Raw genomic sequence first — 26,223 nt, forward strand, 5'->3', positions numbered from 1 at the left:
AAAGTTAATTGGACCCATTGAGCTCATCTCAAATTTAGTTTCCATCAACTTCCTGAATTCAGCTGTTAAGCTGGGATTCGTGGAGCCGAAGATGATGTCATCAACGTAAATTTGGACTATCATAAGGTGGTTACCCTCTCTCTTACAAAAGAAGGTTGGGTCAACCGAACCTTGTTTGAATTTGGACATTTTTAAAAATCGAGTGAGATTTTCATACCATGCTCTGGGAGCCTGTTTTAGGCCATATGCCGCTTTGTCAAGAATATAACAGTGATCTGGATGCTTCTCGTTTACGAAGCCTGGCGGTTGCTCAACGTACACTGTTTCTTCAAGTTCGCCGTTGAGAAAAGCACACTTGACGTCCATCTGGTAGACTTCAAAGTTTTTGAGTGCAACATACGCAAGAAAGATACGAACAGACTCTAATCTTGCAACAGGAGCGAAGGTTTCTTCATAATCGATACCTTCTTCCTGACAGTAGCCTTTCACCACTAAACGAGCTTTGTTGCGAATCACGTTCCCCTCCTTATCCATCTTATTTCTGAATACCCATTTAAGACCGACAACCGAAGCATCCTTTGGAGTTGGAATAAGACGCCATACTTTGTTCCTTTCAAACTCATTCAACTCATCTTGCATGTCTTGAACCCAGTCAGAATGATCAAGTGCTGAATTAATAGTCTTCGGTTCAACTTTGGAAACAAAGGAGTTGAACATGCAAAACTCTACTTGAGAAAAGAGTGCAGCTTGTTTCTCTTTGATCTGTGATCGAGTTAACACCGTTTCTGAATATTCTCCAATAATTTGACTCTGAGGATGATCTTTGGTCCATTTGATGAGTGGAGGATAATTAGGATCGCATGTGGGATTCAGTTCAGCATCTACTTCCACTTCAGGCTCCGACTGAGTATCATCATCGTTAGCTTTCTCCCCTTCGAATGATGACACGAATTCTGAATCAGAATTCTCCCATTCTTTTGGACTTTTGGCTGAGCCTGATGATTGTGACGTTGAATTCTCCCCCTGGAATGAAGGACCTTGATCTTGTTGTGGAGTCGGAACATCCCCCTGGACAGAAGAACGTTCATTTGAAGATTCGCCTTCGACTGGCCTCTCGGTTGCTTTAGGTTGATCAGCAGCCATCTTTTGAGCAGCATCATCGATGATTTGCTTTAGATTATCAACTTTGTTGTCTTTTGCCGTTGATTCAGAATTAATTGCCGTTTGAGGCTCATCAAACAGAAGCATATATTGCTCGAAAAGATTTGAAATAGGTGCTGTTACTTGACCAGTCTTTGGAAATATTTCCTGAGTTGTACCTTCGGTTCCCTTCATCTTCTTAACATATCTATCGTCAAAAGTGACATAGTATGTTTCTTCAATCTTCTTTGAGCGCTTGTTTAAAACCCTATATGCCTTAGAATTCAAGGAGTAACCTAAGAAGATTCCTTCATCAGCCTTAGCATCGAACTTGTTTTGATTCTCTTTAGAGTTAAAGATGAAGCATCTTGAGCCGAACACATGGAAGAATTTAACATTCGGTTTACGATTGTTCAAGATCTCGTATGGAGTAATTGAGAATCGCTTGTTCAGATATGATCTGTTCTGAGTATAACAAGCAACAGCAATTGCATCAGCCCAGAAATATAAGGGCAAAGATGCGAAGCATAACATCGTTAGAGCTGCTTCACACAGAGATCTGTTTGGCCTTTCAACGATCCCATTATCCTGTGGAGTATATGGGGCTGAAAAATTATGAGTTGTTCCCTTTTCTGCAAGAAAATCTTCAAAATCTTTGTTTTTGAATTCCAAGCCGTTGTCGCTTCTTACATTACAAACAACTTTCCTCAGTTGAATTTCAACCTGCTTAATGAAGAGCTTGAGCTTTGGAGTAGCCTCAGATTTTTGCTTCAAGAAGAATACCCATGTGAAGCGAGAGAAATCGTCGACGATGACCAGAATGTACTTGTTTCCACCAACACTTTCAATGGAAGAGGGACCACACAGATCGATGTGCAATAGTTCCAATGGTTCTATCACCTTTGTATTGATAATGGAGGGATAACTTTGTCTACTCTGCTTTCCCATTTCACAACTGAGCATAGATGTTCTTTGTCGAATTTGAGAACTGGAAGACCTCGAACATGATCTCCTAAAACCAGCTTGTTGATATCCTTGAAGTTAAGATGAGAGAGTCGTCGATGCCATAACCAGCTTTCATCAGAATGAGCCTTCGTGAGTAGGCAGACGGCTGGTTTACCTTGAATTGGGTTGAGGTTTAAAGGGTACATTTCCCCCTTTCGCTTCGATTTCAGCAGAATGTTATTTGACTTCTTCTCAACGATTTCTGAGCCTTCGTCATCAAACGATACTTTCAATCCAGTTCCAACGACCAGCTGTGATACGCTGATAAGGTTATGTTGAAGGCCTTCCACATATGCTACCTTTCTTATTGAGAAATCACCATTCGTAATCATTCCATAGCCTTTGATAGTTCCATAAGAGTTGTTGCCATACTTCACAATACCACCATCCTTGAGAGACCGAAATTCCCTCAGTTCTTCCTTCCTTCCTGTCATGTGACGCGAGCAGCCATTGTCAATATACCATTCTTCGTCAAACTGCTCGTCACGCATAACCTGCAAAAAATTAAGCAGATTTAGGAACCCAAAGTTTCTTGGGTCCTTGTGAGCCTTTTACAGTAGAGGGAATAGTAAGAGAGATATCAACCAAATAAGTTTGTTTAAGTAAAGTTGTTTCATCTTTTCTTTTTATAGTGAAAACTTTAATTTTATTAGACTTAGATTCGATAGGCTTAGGATTTGAGGTGTTGACGTCTGCATTTCTTTGATTCTCTTTTGGACGTCTGTCATCTTCTGGAAAGAGCTTTCCTTTCCCCTTTAAGTCTGTGGAAGAATGAGAATTAGAACGAGAAGAGTTAGATTTGGAAGTGACATTGGATCTTCTGTTCGTTTGATTGAACTTGCAGGGTTGAGGACCGAAACCATTCTTTCGGTTGCTATTAGGGTGAGGACAGAAACCGTTCTTTCGGTTTCTATTAGGGTGAGGACCGAAACCACTCTTTTGGTTCCTTTCATTCGTGGGACAGAAACTCCCCTTTCGGTTCATTTCAGTCGAGGGACCGAAACTACCCTTTCGGTTCGTTTCAGTAGATGGACTGAAACTTCCCTTTCGGTTCATTTCGTTCCGTTCTTGCTGCGAACCGGAGCTTTCCTTCTGGTTCCTTACCTCCTTTTGTTTAGAAGGTTTTTCATAGCGAACATAATTCGGATTTTGTGATCTCCATAACTGCTTCCTTTCGGTAAGGTTTTTCTTGTACCTCACATTTCTTTGATGTTTTCTTTCTCTCAACTGTATTGGGTTTTTGTGAATGTTAGCTTTTTTCTCAGAGCTTTGAGTGTTAACATTGCACTTGGGTGATTTGGTTTCGCTTGAAATGACCACCTGTTCATCTGAAGACTTGTTAGTCCCACTAGTGCTCGGCTTATCAAAGCGAGTAGGATCATTCAGCGGTTCGGCTACATATCTGCCCTTCACTCTCCAAGAGGTTTTTTGTGATAGACCTACTGTTTCATCAGCGTTGTCAATAGGTGCTAACCAAAAAAATTCATCACATCCATCAGCATTGTCTTCTGCTACTAATGTCGTTAGTTCGGCTGTTTGTTGCTGAGTTACTCTGTTAATTTTGTATACCTGATTTGGAGTGGATTGAACCTTTTGATACACAACTGCCTTTTCTTTAAGGACTTTGGTCTTATCTTTGGATAGACGAGCAAATTCAACTGAATTTTCAGAAATCAGATTTTTGTGGGTTTCAGGTTCGCTCTTGACAAATTCAGAACAGTCCACCACATCCTCTACAGAGATTTCATTCAGATCATCATCGTCATTAAGTTCAGGTTCATTTTCAACATCAATTTTATTTTCTGAACTTAATTTGGCATTCAACGAGTCGAATTTCTGTACAGTTTCGGCTTTTAACTTCAGTCTATCATTCTCATCTAATAGATTTTTGAGCATGTCCTTATGATCCTTGGACTTAATATAGGACTTAATCTTGTCAAGACCTATTTTGTATGTAGGAGAGATCTCATCAGAGGATACAATGCTTTCACAATTGTAAGCTTCAGCGTCGATTTCATCCTCCTTTAACTCAAGGAAAGGCAAAATCATGCGATGTATCTTCTTTCCTATTTCACGATCGAGATGTAATTGAGTGATATTAAAATAAAGTCTTTTAGCAATCAAACAAAACACATTTCGTTGTTTTAAAAGTGTAAGATTGTCTCTTTGCAAATAAATCGACTCATCCTTAGACCTAATTAATTCTTTTTCCTTCAGCTCGATCCACATCCTCCTTTCCTCACTCTTCGATGATTCCCTGCTAATTTGATCAGTCAGGTTAGAGTTTGTGACACGGGTTTGGGAAAGACTGCTACTTATATAAGAAAATTTAGTTTTTAAGCTATTTAGTTCTTTTTCATAGTTAGTAACAGGTATTTTTAGAGAAGCAAGAGTATCTTGTACCTTCTTGATCAACTCATCACATTCGTTGATATGTGCACTAACAGGTTTCGCAGCAAAACACATGTCCTCTTGCTCCTTCTCGCCTTCATTTCCCCCGTCAGTTGTATATCCTCTCAACTGGGATACACCTTCGGTCACCATTAAACACCTTCCTGCTGCTTGTTCTTCTTTCACCATCATCGCCTTGCCATGAGTGGGTCTTCTTACTTCTTCGTCCTCTGAGTCTGTGGACCATACTTCCACGCCACCGAATTCATCACGGCTGTCTGTATCCTGTACAATCAAAGCATTCATAGTTTTATTGTTAGCTGCAGACTTTCTTTTCTTGATTTCCCCCAGTCGTCTCAGGAGGCTCGCTTCCTCATCATCATCATCCGTCTTTTCTGCCATCTTTTTCAGCATGCAGTCCTTGGCAAAGTGATTCTTGCCTCCACAGTAATGGCAATCAAATCCTGAGTCTCCACCAATTTTCACCTCTTTCTTGGACTCTTCTGACTTCGCCCCTATCTTCGGTTCCTCCTTAGCTTTTTCAGCGCTGTAACTTCCCTGCCAGTTTCGGTTCTTGTTGGCTGGGAACTTTCTTTTAATGAATTTTCTAGGATTGGACACCATTAGGGCATACTCTTCACCGGTTAGATCGTAGTCGGCAAGATCCAATTCCTCTTCTTCTTCAATAGAACTTTTTCCTTTAGTAACAAGGGCTAACGAACCCAAGTTTGAAACCACATTCGTTTCCTTAGTCAGTGCACTTTTATGGGATTTCAAAATTCCCACCAGTTTCGCCAGGGAATACGATTTAAACTGTTCATGTGCCTTTACTGTTGACACAACTGCCATCCATTCGGGTCTAAGACCGTTCATGAAGGTAACCATCTGTTCAATAACTTTCCTCTCGATGCCATGCTTTATCATCTTACTTAAAAGATGATTAAACCGATCAAAGGTCTGAACAAGTTTCTCTTCTGGCTTCTGTTTGAAGTCACCAAATTCAGAAAGTAGCAAAGTCTGTATCGAATGTTCCAGATCTGTGTCAGTGGAGTACAATTCTTTTAGCCTGTCCCATATCTCTTTAGCAGTAGTGCACGAATTCACCAGACGAAACGTATCAGACTGCAATGCAAACCTAATCATTCTTAAGGCTTTAATGTTACATTTAAACTTCTCTTTCTCGTCTTGAGGAATGTCCTTCACATCACTCACAAGATGATTGTACTCCTTTTGAGTTTTGACAATCCTTGAGGTGTTTGAATGAGCAAAAGGGCCAACTATGATGGCTTCCCAGATTAAGTACCCGTTATCTTCTGAGCCAATCACATAATCTTCGAAGTGGTGCGTCCAAACCTCATAATCCTGAGTGTACATGATTGGAATCCTTGTCGTTGATCCGATACTGTTGGAGATGTTGATTGGATTGGTTTGCGAATCATCCATGGACATTGTGATGAAGTTTGATCGATAACCTGTTTAAGATCAGACTTGTAATCTATCGTTAGAGTAAGATCGACAATTAATGAGATACGCCAATATGGAATGACGGCTCACTTAATATCAATCAATGCGGAAAAACCCTAATAACTTCTTCGACAGAAGAGTGTGTATGAATTACACAGTCTCCCGCTCTGATACCAATTGATGAGAATAAATCTCTGATCGATTAGATCTTTCACAGGTAAAGACGAAGATCAAACAACACAATCACAATAATATTAAGAACACAGAACAGAATCAACAATATGCTTATGATTCATATATAGTCACGCCTCAACAGAGCTGTATGAAGAACTTCCACTGTAGAGGCGAGCTAGGGTTTTCAATACTCAAAATAAGAATAACAATAAAAGCGTTAACCACAAAGACTGCATGCATGCAGCTTAAATACTAAACCCTAGAGAAAACATGTACGGTTGGACAGGCCCAAACCGGCAATCAAAAGTGGGCTAAGGACCGAGCCCATGACGCAACACAATAAGCCCAACAGTGATGCTACGGGAAGTCGTAGTACTCACAAGTTAGAGGTTGTTGTGATGCTACGGGAAGCCGTAGTACTCACTAGTCAGAGGTTCTTGTGATGCTACGGGAAGCCGTAGTACTCACTAGTCAGAGGTTGTTGTGATGCTACGGGAAGTCGTAGTACTTACTAGTTAGAGGTTGTTGTGATGCTACGGGAAGCTGTAGTACTCACTAGTCAAAGGTCGTTGTGATGCTACGGGAAGCCGTAGTACTCACTAGTCAGAGGTGTGGTGATACTGCGGGAAACCGTAGTACTCACCAGTCAGTGAGAGGTTGTGGTGATACTGCGGGAAGCCGTAGTACTCAACAGTCAGTGGAAGGTTGATGTGATGCCATAGGAAGACGTATCACACACTAGTCAGCGAGAAGTTGTTATGGTAAAGTACTCTTTGATCAGAGCAGGGCGCATAAGAGTTTTAGGCATGGGGTGGCCCTAATTTATGAGTTTTTTCGAACCTGGTGGTCGGACCAGGGGCGAGACCGGGGTCTCCTCAATGATGGGGAAATGAGTTCTGAGTTGAGTGCTTCGTTGGGACGAGTGGTCCCAACTCTGGGTCGGACCAAACTCTCGAGTTTAAGTTTGGTTCTGGTGGTGCGTTGGATAGGCGAGATGAGATTCTGGATTCAGAGGTGGGTCCCATGTTGAGGAGTATTGTTTGTCATCTGATGTCTTAGACCTGTGTGGGTTAATACTATGGTACGGGAAGTACTGCAAGTTGCATGGAACGATGAGTAACAGATGACAGAGGTCGGGGTTGAGTCGATCTCCAGTTGGGAAGGTAGCATTCGCTTAGGGTTAAGCGAACTTCGTTACTTGTGTGTCACATTGGGCCGATGTGGTTATAGTAAGAAGGAAATCATGGAGACGGTTGGGATAATGCAACGGATGACCCTGGAGGTGCAACTGTTGGGTCGAGATCAGACCTGGTACTCCGTGTTAAAAAGGGATACGAGGATGCAGCTGAGGCTTATGATTTCAGATGTCTGAGGACTTCTGAGCGAGCATGATTTTCTTGTGTTAGAGAACAGGATGTTGAAAGTTTATTGTTCGGATGGATTCTGATAGTAGTTCAGTGGATGAGCCCTGGTGGGATGTGAACCCTTTCATTCCTTGGGGCGTGATTCGGACTATTTTAGTAACTTGGTATGAGTGATCGGTAGCCGATTGTCGGATTTGTCTTGTGAGGATCATAGGAGCAGTGAGTTGTCAGGGTTTGATGTTCGAGGAGCGAATATCATGGTGATAGCGTGAGTGGGCAGTCTGGCAGCGGGCCAGGCCACTAGAGTTTTCCCGATTCTGGGAAGGTCAGAAAGGGGTATTATAGCGTCAGAGGGGCCGGTTTTGTTCCAAACTTGGAGTTCCTGGTCGGATCCAGGTATTCATGGAGAAAGATATCGTTTTGGTGTGATAACCTCTCAGTGGTGCTTTTCGAGCAGTTGGTTTCTATCTATATGGTTTGAGGAGCGATTTCGTGGGCGAAATCTATTTCAAGTGGGGGAGAATCGTAACATCCCGAAATTCAGGTGTATCTCTTAAACCCTTCTTCTTTTCCAAGCTGTCAAGTTTAACCCTTAAAAGAATTGTTGTGGCAAATGAGTACGTTGGGCGTACTGAAGAGTACGTTGCGCGTACTCATGCGCTTAAGTTGGATGCGGACTCGCCTAGGTACTCTGGGCGTACCCAGGGTTATGATGGTCGTAGCGGGCCCAGATGCAAACCCTAATTTGTGGCTTGTGCACTATAAGAGGAATGCTAAGGCCTTATCCTCAGCCACCATTTCAGAGAGTGAAACCTTAATAGAGAGTTATCCTTCATTCCTAGCTTGTGTGTTTATGTTCTAAGCTTCAAAGTGCCATTTCAAGGTGGTGAAAGAGAAGAGGAGGCCATTTTAGGAGCTAGAAGTTGGTGGACAAGAGTAGATCCGAGTTCTACAGAGGTTGGAGCATCTTTCTGAGGTAAAAAGCTCAAAACTTTCCTTGTCATTTGTGATTTGTGCTTCTTGGACCAATTTTTAGGGTTTTTGGTCCCAAGGTGGAGACTTTATGAGCAAATGGTCTCCAATTGCCTAGATCTGCCATATTTCAGGGTTATATGAGTTGTATGTTCATAAAAATCAAATCTTGGACGTATATATTGAGCCATGCATGAGATCTAGACCTTATGAGGAAGAAGGAAAGGTGTTAGAGTGATTAGGGACCTTTACAGCCATGCAAAGGCTTAAAGGTTCCGACTTTATGGAATAAGAGGCTTAGGAAAAGTCAGATCTGAAATTTGAATGAGTGTCTTAACCGTTTAAGACCAAAATCCAAGAAAAGGCTTAAACTGAGACTTACGTTGGGCGTAACTCTCAGTACGCGCAGCGTAAGGGGTTGAGGCCCCGATTATGGATCGCCGGCATACGCCCCACGTATAAAGAAGGTACGCGCCGCGTACTGCCTCCTGTTGGCTTTCGTTGACTTTTAGGGTTTTGGTCAACATTTGGACTTTTGGGGTAGGGAGGGGTAAAATGCTCTTTTACCCTTTTGTGGGATTGTAGGAATGGATTTAATCTAGCCTTTGAGAGCCATTATTTATTAGTATTGTTTATGTGATTGGGCGGGGGCTAGATCAGTGTTCTCGTGTGCGAGATTATCTGAGACACCCGAGGTGAGTCTTCTCACTATACTGTACCTGGAAGGGTACCTATGTGTGACCGGAAGGTCTTATATGCTATGAGATGTATGTGCTATATGTTGTTATGTGATATGTATGTGTTATGAATGTTATGTATGATAAGGACCGGAAGGTCAAGATGATATGGACCGGAAGGTCAAGATGACATGGACCGGAAGGTCAGGAGGTTACGGACCGAAAGGTCGATACGGGTAGGACCGGAAGGTCTACCGGGACTCGGGACGGAAGTCCCCTGAGACACTTGGATCGGAAGATCCCACAGAGTTATATCCTGGAAAGGCGTATGTGTTGTATGTGGTATGTTGGGGAACTCACTAAGCATTTATGCTTACAGTGTTATGTGTTATGTGTTTCAGGTACTAGCGATGATCGCGGGAAGGCGTCGGCATGATCCGTACACACTGGCAGAAGATTTATTTTATGATCTTGGGATATGTTTTATCATGATGGAATTTGTTAAATTTGAGATTTGAGAATATTGAATGAGTTTTATGTTATTCGAAAAATGAAAAATTGTTTTGGAGAATTCACGTTGTTACAACGTGCCTTGGTGTACAATTCAACAAGTAGTAGAACGAGCATGAGTCAAAGTTTATCTGTTCCTTCTTGGATTAGAAGCGATATCTGGGCCCCTCGATGATTTTGTTTTGACCTATGTATCGGGCCCGGTCAGAACTAAATTGATGTGTTCGATTAAGTTCTTTGTCAAACAAATCGGAAATCGGGAAACAAACTGCTGGACAATAAGTAAGACATTGTTCCATGTATTTGTCTGGTTGATATCATGAGAGCAGAGGATTATATGATCACTTATCTAATATGGCGCTTCATAGTTCAACCGAGTTTTCGAGAGCTACAATTGTCGGTTGGTTCCTGAAGCTATATAGGCAAATACAGTTATCAGACTTATCCAAGTGGGAGTCTGTTGGATAAGGTGTCTAAGTCGATAACTTATTTGGTATATACTTGACCCGACCTGGCATGGTCCATTTGGGTTGCACTTCACCCGAACTATTTATATGGATAATATTATGAGAATAGTATATTTGTGGTTTATTAATATATTATAAGTTATAATATATTAATATGAAATCATATTATTTAATTAGTATTGATCTTAAATTAATTATGAATTAATTTAGTGGTCAAAAGGTGACTAATTAAATAATGGGCTATTATATTTATATAGTGTGGGCTAATACTCATTAGGAAATGGGCTAAGCTTGCATGGGAGTCCATGGATGATCCATGGAGCTTTTAACCCATGGATCCTTGGGAAAGGAAAAGACATGGGTTATTAGCGTTTGCATGGTTCAAAACCCTAATCATCTACACTATATAAAGAGGCTTGTGGTGCTTGAAAAGACACTATGTGTGTGTGCATAAGAGTGGCCGATTTCTAGAGCATATATACTCTCTCATAAGTTTTCCAAGTTTGTGGTGATTTGTGATTTCCATTTGAGGCATTCACATTATTGGTGCTAGGCTCTCAAACTCCTAAGGGATCAACTCACTACTAGAGGTATGTAATTCTTCTAGTATCTTTTATGTTTAAAAGTACCCCACGCCATGCTAGATAAGTTATGGACCTTGGAAAATTATTTTGCATGTATTTTAGACAAACATAGATCCAAGGTTTCTAGGGTTGCATGAACACCTTAGGAGTGTTAGTATGCTCAAAACCCAACAGTGGTATCAGAGCCTAGGCTTGTTTGTTTGATACTTGATGCAAAATAGCTGAAAAAGTCGAAATTTTTGCTGTCTGAACAGGGGACTCGCCGAGTCCATGGGGGGACTCGACGAGTCCATGTACAAATTCATCCTACTCGTCGAGTAGTTTACTGCACTCGACGAGTAGGAGGCTCTGACTGCAGTTTTTCAACTTTTACTGCTGGAAATGGACTAGAAACATTGCCTTAAACTGTTTTGATGTTATAAAACTTGTTTTAGATGGTGTAATGTTTATGCTAATCCATTTACAATGGCCAATATCAAAATTACATGTTTATATGTGTTCATATGTTCTTGAAGATTTTGATATGATGTTCATGTTCTTATGAATTATTGTTAGATCATAGGAATTATTTGCTAAATTGTTTATTAATTAATTCTTGATCATTTATGTGTTTTAATGGAGTCCATAAATTGTCCTCAAGTTATGGATTTCCAAAGGTCACTTTCTTTTATGCACATTTAAAACACATAAGTTACATGAAAATGAAGAGTCTTCATTTTTATGAACCTTTAATTCATAAGTTATGAAATGAAAAGTTTTGAATAGTTTCAAAACTTGTCCTCAAGTTTTGGAATTTTTAAAGTTACACACACTTAAATATACATTAATTCTATCACACCCCCAAACCAAGGATGGCGGAAACGTCCGGGGGTGGAGGACTTCATGTATAGTATCACAACAACGAGTATAATAGTGCTCAAAGTAAATACAACCATCATAAATATAATTGAAAAAGTTACACTAAAGTATATGTTTACATGTTTCAAATCAATTACATTATGATGACAAAATAAACTGTTTGACGATTTAACGTCTCATCCTCAAAATGCTGTTGATTTCCTGTTTCACTGATTTCCTGGGAATACAAGTAGGTTTGAAAAAGTGTCAACAATTAAGTTGGTGAGTTCATAAGAGTTTTGTTTGAGGAAGAAACCGTTTTCCTTGTAAAAGCGATAGAGTTTGATTTCCAGAAAATCCAATATTTTCTTAGTTAAGTGTGAGAAGAATGTTCCTATGTTATGTGATAATGAACCCTAGAACAAACTATAGATCCCTTCTATAATTACTTAGCGTATATAAGTTATATAAAATTTAAGTTAAATAAACCGTCGAATATAATGGGTCTACCCTAGGTCCACAACCAAACAAGGAACTGGAGATAAGGCGGGCCCACCAATTCTAAGTCGATTGTGACTAGATTCTTATATAACTCTAGCATATACACTTAGCAATTATAGCTGAAGTCTAACAATTCTAGATGAAATAGTTTTTAATAGAAATATGTTTCCAAAGAAAATCCAATATTTTCTTTATTGAGTGTAAAATGAATGCTTCTATGTTATGCGATAATGCACCCTAGAAGGACCTATAGATTCCTTCTATAATCACCCAGCACATACAAGTTAAATAAAATTTAAGTTAAATAAACCGTTGAATATAATGGGTCTGCCCTAGGTCCACAACCAAACAAGGAACAGGAGATAAGGCGGGCCCACCATTTCTAAGTCGATCGTAACTAGATTCTTATATAACTTTAGCATATACGCTTAGCAATTATAGCTGAAGTCTAACAATTCTAGATGAAATATAGTTTTAATATCAAAAAAACTATTTTGTGTGAACCTGGTACTTTGTATTTGTACCCCTTTTTGGTACGAAACCGGTACTTTGTATTTGTACCCCTTATCGTATGAAAACCTGGTACTTTGTATTTGTACCCCTTTTTGTATGAAACCGGTACTTTGTATTTGTTCCCCTTTTTGGTACGAAACCGGTACTTTGTATTTGTACCCCTTTTCGTATGAAAACCTGGTACTTTGTATTTGTACCCCTTTTTGTATAAAACCGGTACTTTGTATTTGTACCCCTTTTCGTATGAAAACCTTTTGTAATGTAAATGAACATGAACTATACCTATTATAGTTTATCAAAATGTTTGAATGTATATGCAACCTAACTATACCTATTATAGTTTAGTATGTTTGTTTGTGGTGTATAAGAACCCTTTTTCTATGTAAGTCGAATGCATAGCAAAATATAACTATGTTTATCTTCCTTTGTTTTGTACTAATGGTAATGGTGGAGGATTCTTACAATTCAGTGAGTATTTTTTTGTTATATAATTATACCACAACAAGAAACACATGTAAAATATGAAGTCATCAAAGATTAACACTTTGCTCAACATGTTACAAAGTGTGTTGAAATTTATAATTATAGAAAAATCATACGAAGTCGAAAACTGAATATGTAAATTCTGAGAGTTCACAAAATATGTCTAGTTTATTCATAATTTTTCTTATGATTTTTAGAAGTCTTTAACTTGTGTTAAAATGTTCATATTCACAGACTGGTCCGAATTCGTTTATGAAATGATAGGCAGTTTTGTAAAAATCACCATAAATCGTAGAAAAATCGTATGGAGATGTGCAAATAGTCATTTTAAAGGTATGAAGCTGAACTATTTTCATATTAAACAGTTTTGAAATATATTAAGGTTAAGATAGTCAAAACAGTCCGTGAATAAGACTCAACTTTCCTGATGAAAGCTGTTGTTTGAGTTTAGTTAAGTTTTTGGTGTTTTAACTTGTATTCCCCCCCCCCCCTAAAACTTAAGAAAAACATGAAAATAAAGGGGTATGAACTCACCTTGAGTGATTTCAATAGATGGATGATGAAGAAAAGAAGTGTTCAACTCAAGAACACTTAGATGATGCTTGAAGATTCGAAGATCTAACAACAAATATGACGATATTTGTGTAAGGAACTCAAGATTTGAGTGAAGAAGTGTAAGGAAATCAAGTGTGGGAAGAGATTTACTTACCAAGGTAGATGAAGAACTTGAAAATCAGCCTTGAAATCTCGAAATCTAGAGACAGAAGTGAGAGAGAATGAGTTTTTGCTTCTTGGTGAAGTATGAGTGAATAGGAGGAGAGATAAGGGTTTTCCTACCCTTCAGTCAAAGTACTTGGCTGGAAAGAGAGGGAAAAAGGACAATGAAATGACCAGGTATGGTGGAAGGACAATGGCTGGTCATTGAGTGGGCATGGGTGGTTGCTTGTGTCATACATTAAAGCAAAGTCAACACTCCACCCAAAGTATCCTACCCACTAATCTTGGATAATATTTACACTAAAAAACGTGATTAATTATGAATTAAGGGGTCTTGTATGTTAAAATATAATTTTGGGTGAAAATCCTGCGTAAAAATAATGGAAAACGGGCCTAAAATGAAGTCGTAGTCAAAAACCGGAAAGAAAGGCTGAATCTGCGAGGCTTCTCGGTACTGGGCCGAGGTTCGGTCCCTGATGCTGCTGGGCCCGAAGGCGAAGGTAGGAAGCGAAGGCGAGAGGGTTCGGTTCAGAAGGGTTCGGGTTCGGGTTAGCAAGCTTCGGTCCGAGAAGGTTCGGTTCCAAGGGGTTTCTGTCACACCCCAAAACCATGAACGGCGGAAACATTCTGGGGCGGAGGACGTCATGTACAGTATCACAACAATGAATGGTAGTAAACAAGCAACAACATCATCCATTGCATTAATAATATAATTTTAATACAAGTGTGTTCTGTCAAATTATATAGACACCAAAATATAAATCAAAATGAAAGATGAGTCTTGAACGAGCTCCATCTTCTCTAAACCTTGCTCCGGTACCTGTCTACTGGTGACCTGAGGATACAAGTTATTTTGAAAGAGAGTATCAGCTTTAAAGCTGGTGAGATCATAAGTATTTTAGTGTATGTATTTGTAAGTATGCATTTGTAAATATGTGAAGTATAAGTATGTAAAAGTTTTGGACCTCCTAGAAAACCCTATGTTTCCTACTAAAAGTAGCCTTCTACCAAGGTATCTAGTGTCTGTCTGTGTCTCTTGTAAAAGTGTGTATTTTCCCAAACCTGACTATCATTAACCAAAAATATAGTTTCTACATTATTGCCTATTGTGTGAATATCATAAGGTAAATGTAATGGGAAAATGAAATAGTATTGTAGTATTATAATAAGTGACTACTGCTGTACTAACTACCTTAAACCAAATGTAATTTAAAGTACCATGTGATCGGCCTGTATCCTGCTACCGACTCTAGTAAAACAACGATGTAAGACGCTGTAAGAAATGACGTTTGGCGCCCGTAGACTTGCAAGTCCCACTGTAGCGAGAAGCAAGGTGTAGGATAGTCAATCCAGTATAGATCTATACACAAACTCATACGCTCCCCAATTAAGGAGATTATGGATACAAAAACGGTCATGGCAGGTAGTGCCATGCCCCGGGCTCACATAACTGTAGTAATCTATATGTAGTGAATTTGCTAGTTGTATTGTATGTTCTCCCTCTGTCTAGCCTGTACGTTCTCTCTGTACTAGCTGTATTGTGTGTTCTCTCTCTATCTAGCATGTATTGTAATGTTCTGTGTGTACTAGCTGTATTGTGTGCTCTCTCTCTATCTAGCAAGTATTTGACTCATGAATGAACTGACTCATTGTATGATTCATTGTTCTAGTAATAGTAATAGTAACTTCCTAAACTACCCCCATGGTAGCTTACTAGTAAAATGACTTGTACATATGAACATGAAAGTATACCCTAGCTACCCAAGGGTATTGAATTGACTGATAGAACTTTTATGTCTGTACATGTATACATAATATATAACTAATATTTAGACGACCTTCGGACGAATAACCGATGCCCTAAAGCCACATCCCAACGAGGAAAAGGAGATAAAGCGAGCTAGCCTTCCTAAGTCCTTTAAACATTACTTATATAACTATACATATATAGGCATGCAATTGACAATATAAAAGTATAAAAGAAGTTTTATAAAACCTTATGAAAGTTTAACAACTAAGAAAAGATGACTTGATGTCAGTTTGTAAAATGGTTTGAAAGCAGTTTGTTTGATAAGAACAGTTTTAAGTATAAGAAAAACCTCTGTTTGAAACACCATTGTAACAGGGTTTGAAAAGAAACATTCAGTATGTAAGACAGTTTAATTGAGTTTACGGTTTTTAGACCATAACTCATTGTGTTTACGGTCGTAAACCCATGAGTTTACGGCCGTAAACTCATGCTTCTTTGACCATCTTGAGTTTTGAAGCCTTATAAGTCCTTAGAAGCATTTCTACATTGAAGTATAAGCCTATGGAAGTGTTTTTGGCATCAAATCACTCCTATATGTAGTTTACGGCCCATGGACCACTTCTCCATGTGTTTACGGCCGTAAATACATATGATTTAGGGTCTTTTGATGTTTTCAAGTCCTAAACACATCAAGGAAGGGGTCTAGGCTAGTTTCCAAGGCTTGAGAAGGGACTAGGGCCACTTTGGCATACTTTTTAGGGTTTACAGTCCAAGAACATCTTGGACCGTAAACACCTTTGATCTTCACTTTCTTGGGTGTTTTCTTGATGTATAGAAGTGTAACAAACCTTAAGATACACTAGGATAGAAGTACTTACAAGATAGAGGCTTGAAATGGTACCAAAAGGCCAAGAACACTAGTGTGTGTTCTTGGTGTTCTTGGTGAAACTTGAAGATCTAACCTTTTGGAAAGATTTCACGGATGGAAGTGTGTTAAAACACTAGATTAAGTGATATCTCAACTTAAAAGGGTTAGAAATAGTTACAATATTGAAGATCAAGAAGAATTGTTGGATGATACTTGAGAGAGAAATGGGTTTTGGATCTTGAAATTGTGAAAAGTGATAAATAATGACTAAGTGTCATATTTATACTCTCTTTTAGGGTTTACGGCCGTAAACACCTTTGTTTAGGCCGTAAACTCCAAATTCTTGGAGTTTTAGGGACATTATGGTTGCACAATAAACCCTAGGGCATCCTCTCTCCTGATATCTCCTAAAGTGTTAATCCTAAAAATACTCAAACTGATTCCAAAACGCTTGAAATTTAGAAGCAACAGTTCTGACTTCTATTGAATTGGAATGTTGTACAGACTAGAAATTTCAGGTTGTCACATCATCCCCCCGTTAGAAGGAATTTCGTCCCGAAATTAGGATTTAGGTAAAGGAGTAGGCATGAAAAATCGAGACAAGAAGTGGGGATACTTCCTAATCGATTGATTATCGCGCTCCCTAGTGAATTTAGGTCCTCGGTTGGCCTTCCAGTGAACCTTCACTAATGGGAAAACGACCTTGAATTGATCGCATGACCTCTCGGCCCATGGTCTCTACGGTTCTTCTACGCAGGTGAGGCTCTTGTGGAACTCGATCTCTACGAGTGGGATTTCAAGAGTCTCGTCGGATAGATACCTTTACAAGTTCGCGACGTGAAGAGTAGAATGTATGTTACTAAGCTCGCGGGGTAGATTGAGTTTGTGAGTTACCGGGCCGATTCTGGCAAGAATCTCGGAGGTCCTAACTATCTTGAATTGAGCTTTCCACGCTTTGCGAAGCGTATTAAGCCTTCCCAGAGTGAGACTTCCAAAGGAGTTTGGTCTCTCACCTGGAGTTCCAAGGGTTTCTCCCTCTTGCTTCTCTTCCCAGTCAAGGGTCGCTCCCTTCTGGGTCAAAGTCGTAAGAGGTTCCGTAATTTGCGAGGAGTTCTAAATGATCTAAGACAGTAGGTGATAGTTCATTTTTATTACTTCTTTTTATAGTTTATTTTAGTTTATTTCATTCATATTTTAGTTAATTCTCATGCATATTTTCCTTTTTTGATATTTTATGACTATTTCGGGTACTTTCTAGTTTCGTGAGCTTAATTGCAGATTTTAAGGAGACTAGCGAAACGGGATCTTTAAAGAAGAAATTGGACTTGGAAGATAACAAGAATTTTGGGCTTGAAAGCTAGTGGAGATGATGCATGGAGGGAACTTGCTTAACAATTGGAGGCTTTGGAATAACACAAATGGGCTACCAAGAGTTGTGCAAGTGGGCTGGAGCATAAATTAGAAGATTGGGTTGGATTGTATTTTTAATGGCCCAAAGCATACCATCAGCGAAACCTACGCGGTCCGCGTGTACTCGCAGTCGCGTCCGCGTGTTTATTCACGCGGTCCGCATGTACTCGCAGTCGCGTCCGCGTGAAATGTGCTGGAGTGAATCCGGGTTTTGACTTGTTGACTCTATTATTGGATGCTTAGTGGGTATCTTTTGGTGGCTTTTTGAATCCGAAAAGTAGTCTTTTTAGCTGGAAAATAGGTGTACTTTTCATGCCCATCCCTCAAATAATCATTCCTATTACTATAAAAGAGATGGAGGACAACACAAAAACACACACTTGGATACGTGGAGACTTAGATACAAAATGTGACACTCTAGGAGAAGGCTTCAAGATTAATGTTTCTTTCTTCCATCTATCACTTTGAATAATGTTTGGTATTTCTAAACTCTTTTACATTTCTTTTATCTTAGCCATGCTTGGTTAAGACTTTCATTTGGTTGGCTTTTGATGTAATTGCTTGAATATTTTGGTTATTTTGAAGAACACCATGAACTTTTGTTTAATGTTTATGATTATATTTTCTATGAAAACTTCCTTGATGTTTAATAGTTTAATTTAATTATGTGTGGCTAGTTTCTATTATCATTTCCGATTCTGAATTCTTAGTATGTGTTGTTAGTTTATAATTTGAACTTGAATTGTGTTTAAATCTAGTAATCTTTGATTTGATCTTAATCATATGTTTGATTTGTTTTCTTTTTCACTTGATCAATGAATTAGGATTCTTGTCAATCTAGTTAATCAAATTGTAAAATTTGTATATGTTTTATGAATTGATGTTAGTAATACACACTTAATTGGTTATAAATAAATCAAAATAAGTGTAATCAAAGATTAAATGTTCATATTCCCAAGCTTAAGTGGAAAGTTGAACATTGTTGGTGATTGTTGCAAGATCTTAAAGTCATTTAATGGGTTAATGAAAGAACTTATTTGAGTTAAACCAATTAAATGAAGTTTTATTTGAAGAACTTGTTTTGAATAAAACACTTTTGTCAACATGGATACTAGAGCTTATTAGTATCTAAATTACCAACCTAGATTAGACATGATCATAGTTCAATTATATCTTTCAACATAATACATATATAAGAATCAGAATCGGAAATGTATTTCTTTTTACTGAATTTTATTATCAATTTTATTTATTTGTGAAGTTTAAATCTAGTTCAAACACAATCCCCCACTTTAATACCATTTGTATTATGTGTGAGAATTTGGCAAGATAAGAAGTCTCGTGTTCCTGTGGACCGACCCTGCTTACTCTATACTATCTTTAGTATATGAAATAGCAGTGATTTGAACTCTATTAATATTATTATACCCCTTTATTTGTTGGTTTGACACTCCAAACAAATTGGCGCCGTTGCCGGGGACACGGTAGTACTAATTGTTTATGCCTAGATCTCATTGTGCAGGTACTCTAGTTAAAAAAAAAAAAAAAAAAAAAAAAAAAAGTAAAAAAAAAAAATTTTATGCTTCAGAAATGAACACTCCTTGCATTGAAGATAAACTTTCTGAGCTAGCTCAGTTAGTTATGATGATTGAAAGTGACCAAAGTGTGCAACCCTCGCCTCTTTCTTACTATAGTTGCTCCCAAAATGGACATCATTCCGATATGTGTCCATATTCACAAGGAGAACGGGAAGAAGTGCAAGAGAAGGGAAGCTACTACTGGTCAAACCAATGGAGTTATGATCAACCTCAACATGATCACTGGTGGGACAACAACCAAGCTTGGGGATACAACCAATACCAAGATGTGACAACCCGAAATTTCTATTCTGTACAACATGTCAAGTCAATAGAAGTCAAAACAGTTACTGTTAAATTTTCAGACTTTTTGGAATAAGTTTGAGTATTTTAGGATTAATACTTTAGGAGATATCAGGAGAGAGGATGCCCTAGGGTTTATTGTGCAACAATAAAGTCCCGACACATCAAAAGTCTAGAGTTTACGGCCTAAACTTGGTTTTTACGGCCGTAAACCCTAAGGGAAAGGGGTATATAAGTGGCACTTAGCCATTTTTAACACTTTTCCACTTTTTCAAGAACAAATATCAAACTCTCTCAAGTATCATCCAAGTTTTATTCAAGATCTTTAATCTAGTAAGTGTTTCTAGCCCTTTTGAGTTAGTATATCACTTAATCTAGTGTTTTAACACACTTCTATCCGTTAGATCTTTCCAAAAGATCAAATCTTCAAGTTTCACCAAGAACACCAAGAACACACACTAGTGTTCTTGGACTTTTGGCTCATTTCAAGCTTCTATATTGTAAGTACTTCTATCCTAGAGTATGTTTAAGCTTGCTACACTTCATTATAACAAGAAAACACCCAAGAAACACCAAGATCAAGGTGTTTACGGTCCAAGATGTTCTTGGACCGTAAACCCTAAAAAGGGTACCAATGTGTGCCCTAGCTTACCCTAAGCCTTGGTAACTAGCATAGATCCCTTCATTGATATGTTAAGGACTTGAAAACATCAAAATACCATCATCCATAAGGGTTTACGGCCGTAAACCCAAAGGGAAATGGTATTAGGGCCGTAAACTCCATATAGGAGTGAAATGGTGCCCTAACTTCTTCCTAAGGCTTATACTTCATGAGGAAACACTTCTAAGGACTTAGAAACCTTCAAAACAACAAATGGTCAAAGGGGTGTGAGTTTACGGCCGTAAACTCATGGGTTTACGACCGTAAACTCATGTGGTTATGGTCAAGAAACCGTAAACTCATGAAAGGGGTTCCCTTGAACCCTAAACCCCATAGCTTGGTCCTACAACACTTAGATGCAATCCTTGGGACTTATAACACTTATATAAAGTGTTTAACTTGTCTTAGGATGTCTTAACTTTATAAATTAGTTGTTTAAAGACTAATTGAATACATATATGTGTATTTATATGTTAAATAGGATCATTGTGTGTGTACAAGTCTTCACTTGACACCTAGCAATCCTATTTCTTCAGTTCATCCAAACCACTCACTACAGGTGAGTTCATACCCCTTAATTGACCTTTTAAATGTTTTTAAATGCTTTTATGGGGGGGGATACAAGTTGAACAATTATAGTTATTATATCAATCACATGTGATTAATAACTACCAAACAAATGGTTTTCTTACTTTTCAAACTGTTTATCAAACTGTTTTACCTCAAACTGTATTACACACTCTTTTACTTATCAAATACTTTTACTTAAACTCTTTTAAACTTATATTCTGTGTATCTATATAGATATAGTTATATGAGTAGGATTGAAAGGACTTAGGACTGCTAGCCTACCTTACTTCCTGTTCCTTGTTTGGTTGTGGACTTAGGGTATCAAGGTTAGTTGTCCGAAGGTCGTTTAAATCCTAGTTATATATTATGTATATGTATATAGATATAAAAGGTTATTTCTTTCATTCAGTTTCATGCCCTTGGGTAGCAAGGGTATACAAACATGTTCATACATTGCTAGTAAGCTACCATGGGGGTAGTTTAGGAAGATACTATTACTAGAACAATGAAACATACAATGAGTCAGTTCATACATGAGTCAATACATACTATGATGAGAAACAAACATAAAACAAAGTGATGAGAAACAAACATAAAACAGAGTGATGAGAAACAAACATAAAACAGAGTGATGAGAAACAAACATATAGGCTAGACAGAGAAAGAACACAATACAGCTAGCACACAAATCACATAACATTTACACTAATACATTTATGTGAGCCATTAAACAGGGCATGGCACTACCTGCCATGACTGTTTTTGTATCAGAATCTCCTTAATTGGGGAGCGTATGAGTTTGTGTATAGATCTATATTGGATTGACTATCCTACACCTTGCTGCTCGCTACAGTGGGACTTGCAAGTCTACGGGTGCCAAACATCATTTTTACGGCATCTTACATTGTCGTTTTACTATTGAGTTGGTAGCAAGATACAGGCCGATCACATGTAACCTTAAAATATACATTTGGCTTAAGGTAGTTAGTACAGCAGTAGTTACCTAATATAGCACTACAGTACTATAACATTTTCCCTTGCATTTTACTTTGTGTTATTCACACAATAAACAATGATGAAAAACTATATTTTTGGTTAATGATAGTCGGATTTGGGAAAATACACACTTTTACAAGAGATACACACACAGACACTAGATGCCTTGGTAGAAGGCTACTTTTAGTAGGAAACATAGGGTTTTCTAGGAGAGTTCAAACAAATACAAACTTTTTACAAACATATACAGTACATTTTACAAAACATCTTACAAATGCTTTCATACAAACACAGACACTAATATACTTATGATCTCACCAGCTTTAAAGCTGATAAACTCTTTCAAAATAACTTGTATTCTCAGGTCACCAGTAGACAGGTACCGGAGCCAGGTTCTGAGAAGATGGAGCTCGTTCCAGACTCATCTTATATTTTGATGTATATTGTTTTGGTGTCTTTAAAACTTGACAGAACACACTTGTATGAAAATATATTATTAATGCAATGGATGATGTTGTTGCTTGTTTACTACTTGCATTGTTGTGATACTGTACATGACGTCCTCCACCCCAGAACGTTTCCGCCGTTCATAGGTTTTGGGGGTGTGACAGATTGGTATCAGAGCATTGTTTATAGTGAATCGAGTGTATCAACCCATAAAAGATATACGAACTATAAACACAAGCGGGATTTAAAATACTCTGATGAAGAGTTTATACTTTAAATAATAAAATGTTTAATAAAGTATACATACCTGCATTCATACTAGAATCAGTGTCACTAGGACAGAACGAAAGTATTACGATTGTTGGACAACACAAGTAGACTTAGAGACATATGGTCAACCCTGGGAAGATGTAGCCTGATCAACTACATTATACGAGGAGTGATTAGCATGTGCCTAAGTATGGTTGTGGGGTTGCAACAAGTCTAAAAACTTACCAACACTACTACAATGAGAACAGTAGAACAGAACATTAAACTTAAAAATACTATAGGAGTATTTTGTGTTACAATAATTACTTATTTGAGAACTAAAGGTCTTTATTAGTATATCAATGGTTTTTTAGTGGATACACTAAGGTTATATGTACTAGGATGTCTTAGACTTAGAATCTGTGATCCTTGCCTTACTTCCTGTTCCTTGTTTGGTTGTGAGCTTAGGGTTAGGGTCACTTATTCGAAGGTCTATCCCGTCTGCGTTACATGTAACTAGTATGCTTTAAACAAGTATTGAAGCAACTAATAAAGATCATCTTATAATTATCTAATTAGTTAGCCTAATTTAGTTATTTCTTATATCCCTTTTCTCGCATAGATATAATGGCTGGATTTCATCTTCACGGAGACCCGTACTTTCCCAACCACGGCAACGCAGGATGGCCAGAAGATAATCACCCAATTCCTTTAGATGATTATGAAGCTGAAGGTTTTTCTGATGGTTCCGACTCGGAGCCAGAAGTCAACAACCAACCCCCAGCTGTTCAAAACCCAAACCCTCGTCCCGCATTTCAAGGACCCACACCTTTGTGGGCCACAAACTTGAATAGGTGGAGTCAGGAACAAGGTCAACATTTTCCTTACAATGGAGACAGAAGCTTCTACAACCTCACTGAGGGAGGTTCAGCTGATAGGGTCCTACCTATCATGGTTCGTAGGATTGCTCGGAACACCGAGCAGGGTCGAGCGGCTATCGACCGGGTAGTAGAAGTTGATGCAAATTCTGGTGTTAATAATGTCCGCATTCGCCAGCTGGAGTCCGCTCATGAAAGGGCGCAGGTCGGTAATGCTCTTCTTCAAAGAGAACTTGCTGAGACCCGAGCCGAAGTCAGGGAACTTCGAGCTCAACAAGCAAGGACTGATAGGCGCGTAAGAGACATTGAACGTCTGCTTTCGGATTCAAGGGCTCACTCAAGCAGTTCTCGTCGTCGTTAGAATCTTACCGACTTCTCTTTTGGATATAACTTAGTTATGTAAAAACTTAAGTCTAATTTCCTATCCTTATAAATCTTAGACCTGCTAGGTTTTGATTAGGTAGTATGCTGTCAAAATTTTCCCATCTTGGTTGATGTAAGACCAACTTCTAGGTCATTTTTCCCCAAACTCATTACATCTGTAATTCCAATATCTTTGACAGATATAAAAATCTAATGGAAATTATTATCCAAATGCTTTCATCTTCATTCAAGTATTCCATTTAATTATGTTGTTGGGCTATGGAGAGTTAGTCCATGAGTCATTCTCATCAATGTTCATGACAAATTCTTATCAATATCTTATTCATTCTAAACTTTTAGCTAAAAGATGCCTCCACGTAAGTCAACAAGACGTAATCCTCCACCACCTATTCCTCAATTTGATACAGCAGCCCTCAATGCTGCTGTAGCTGCGGCTGTGGCAACAGCCATGGCTGAATATCATTCTTCAAGTTCCACTGGAGGAGGGACTTCTATTCCAATAATACAGGTCGAAACCCCTGTGCGCTCGAGAGAGTGCTCGTACAAAGATTTTACAAACTGCAAGCCATTATCCTTCAGAGGAACTGGCGGAGTCATTGTACTCTCGCAATGGTTTGAGAAAACCGAATCGGTTTTCGCAATCTGCTCCTGTCCAGAAGGGAGCAAGGTGAAGTTCGCTGCTTGCACCTTTGAAACCAGAGCCCTAACATGGTGGAATAGCCATGTTAAGTCACTATTTCTTTCAGTGGCAAATGATATGGGCTGGGATACTTTAAAAGACCTCATGATTGAGGAGTACTGCCCGAGGGGCGAGATCCAAAAGCTGGAGGAAGAACTTTGGCGCCTAACCATGAAAGGCACCGACATCGTAGCATATACCGCCAAGTTCTGTGAACTGGTGGCCCTCTGTCCCAACATGATTCATACAGAGGGAAAGAAGATCGAGAGGTATATATGGGGTCCGTACCCCGGCTGCAACAACCACCCTGGCCATCTCAGAAACCGCCAGAACTGCAGAGTCCAAGCGGAAATTCTGGGATGACAAGAAAAAGAAGAAAGTTGCCAAGAAACAGCAGATCGTGGCAGTTCATAGTGCGACAACACATGCCACTGCTGCTGCTCCATTAAAGCAGTATTCTGGAAGTTTGCCACTATGCAACAAGTGTAACTACCACCATGTGGGAGCCTGTCGGGAAGTGCAGTGTGTAAACTGCAACAGGAAGGGGCACACAGCCCGTTTCTGCAAATCTTCGGTGAGGCCAATCACCCAAGTCCCCGGCGCTGGAGTGGGCCAAGCTTGCTACAATTGTGGCGATGTGGGCCACTACAAAAGGAACTGCCCCAAGGCAAGGACTGCTGGTGGAGTAGGAAGAGTTATGGCTATAGGTCATGAGGAGGCGGTTGCCGACCCCATAATGGTCACTGGTACGTTTCTCCTCGACAACTCTTATGCTTGTATACTATTTGATAGTGGAGCGGAGAGAAGCTTCGTGAATCAGAAGTTTGCTCATTTACTTAAGCAGAAATCACGAGCACTCAAAGAACCGTTCACAGTAGAAATGGCTAATGGGAAGACAGAGAGCACTAGCTGCATATACATAGGGTGTACCTTAACTTTAGATAGCCATTCATTCTCGATCGATCTCATGCCAGTCTCAATTAAAAGTTTCGACGTCATCATTGGCATGGATTGGTTGAGTCTTCAGCGTGCCGACATCATGTGTTACCAAAAGGCAGTCCGCCTTAATCTTTCGTCTGGCGAAACCCTAGTAGTTTATGGCGACAAACCCGGCACAAACCTTCGTATCATCTCGAGCATTCAAGCTCAGAAATTCTTGCGAAAGGAATGTCGCGCATTCCTTGCTCATGTTGTTGATGTGAGCCAAGCAACTAAATCTATTCAGAACATTCCAGTAGTACACGACTTTCCCGACGTCTTTCCAGAAGAGCTACCAGGATTACCTCCGCAACGACAAGTCGAGTTCAGAATCGACTTAGTTCCAGGGGCTGCCCCCGTAGCCAAATCGCCTTATCGTCTAGCACCTGCAGAGATGCAAGAACTATCCTGTCAACTTAACAAACTGCTCAGCAAGGGCTTTATAAGACCAAGCTTCTCACCCTGGGGAGCTCCAGTCTTGTTCGTCAAGAAGAAAGATGGATCTTTTCGTATGTGCATCGACTACAGGGAGCTCAACAAACTGACCGTCAAGAATCGTTATCCTTTGCCTCGGATAGATGATTTATTCGATCAACTTCATGGGGCGAATTTCTTTTCTAAAATCGACTTAAGATCCGGATATCACCAGTTACGAGTGCTAGGGGAGGATGTTC

Source organism: Lactuca virosa, chromosome 3, assembly GCF_052849685.1.
Source record: "Lactuca virosa cultivar CGN04683 chromosome 3, Lactuca_virosa_CGN04683_v6, whole genome shotgun sequence".
NCBI classification, from domain to species: Eukaryota; Viridiplantae; Streptophyta; class Magnoliopsida; order Asterales; family Asteraceae; genus Lactuca; species Lactuca virosa.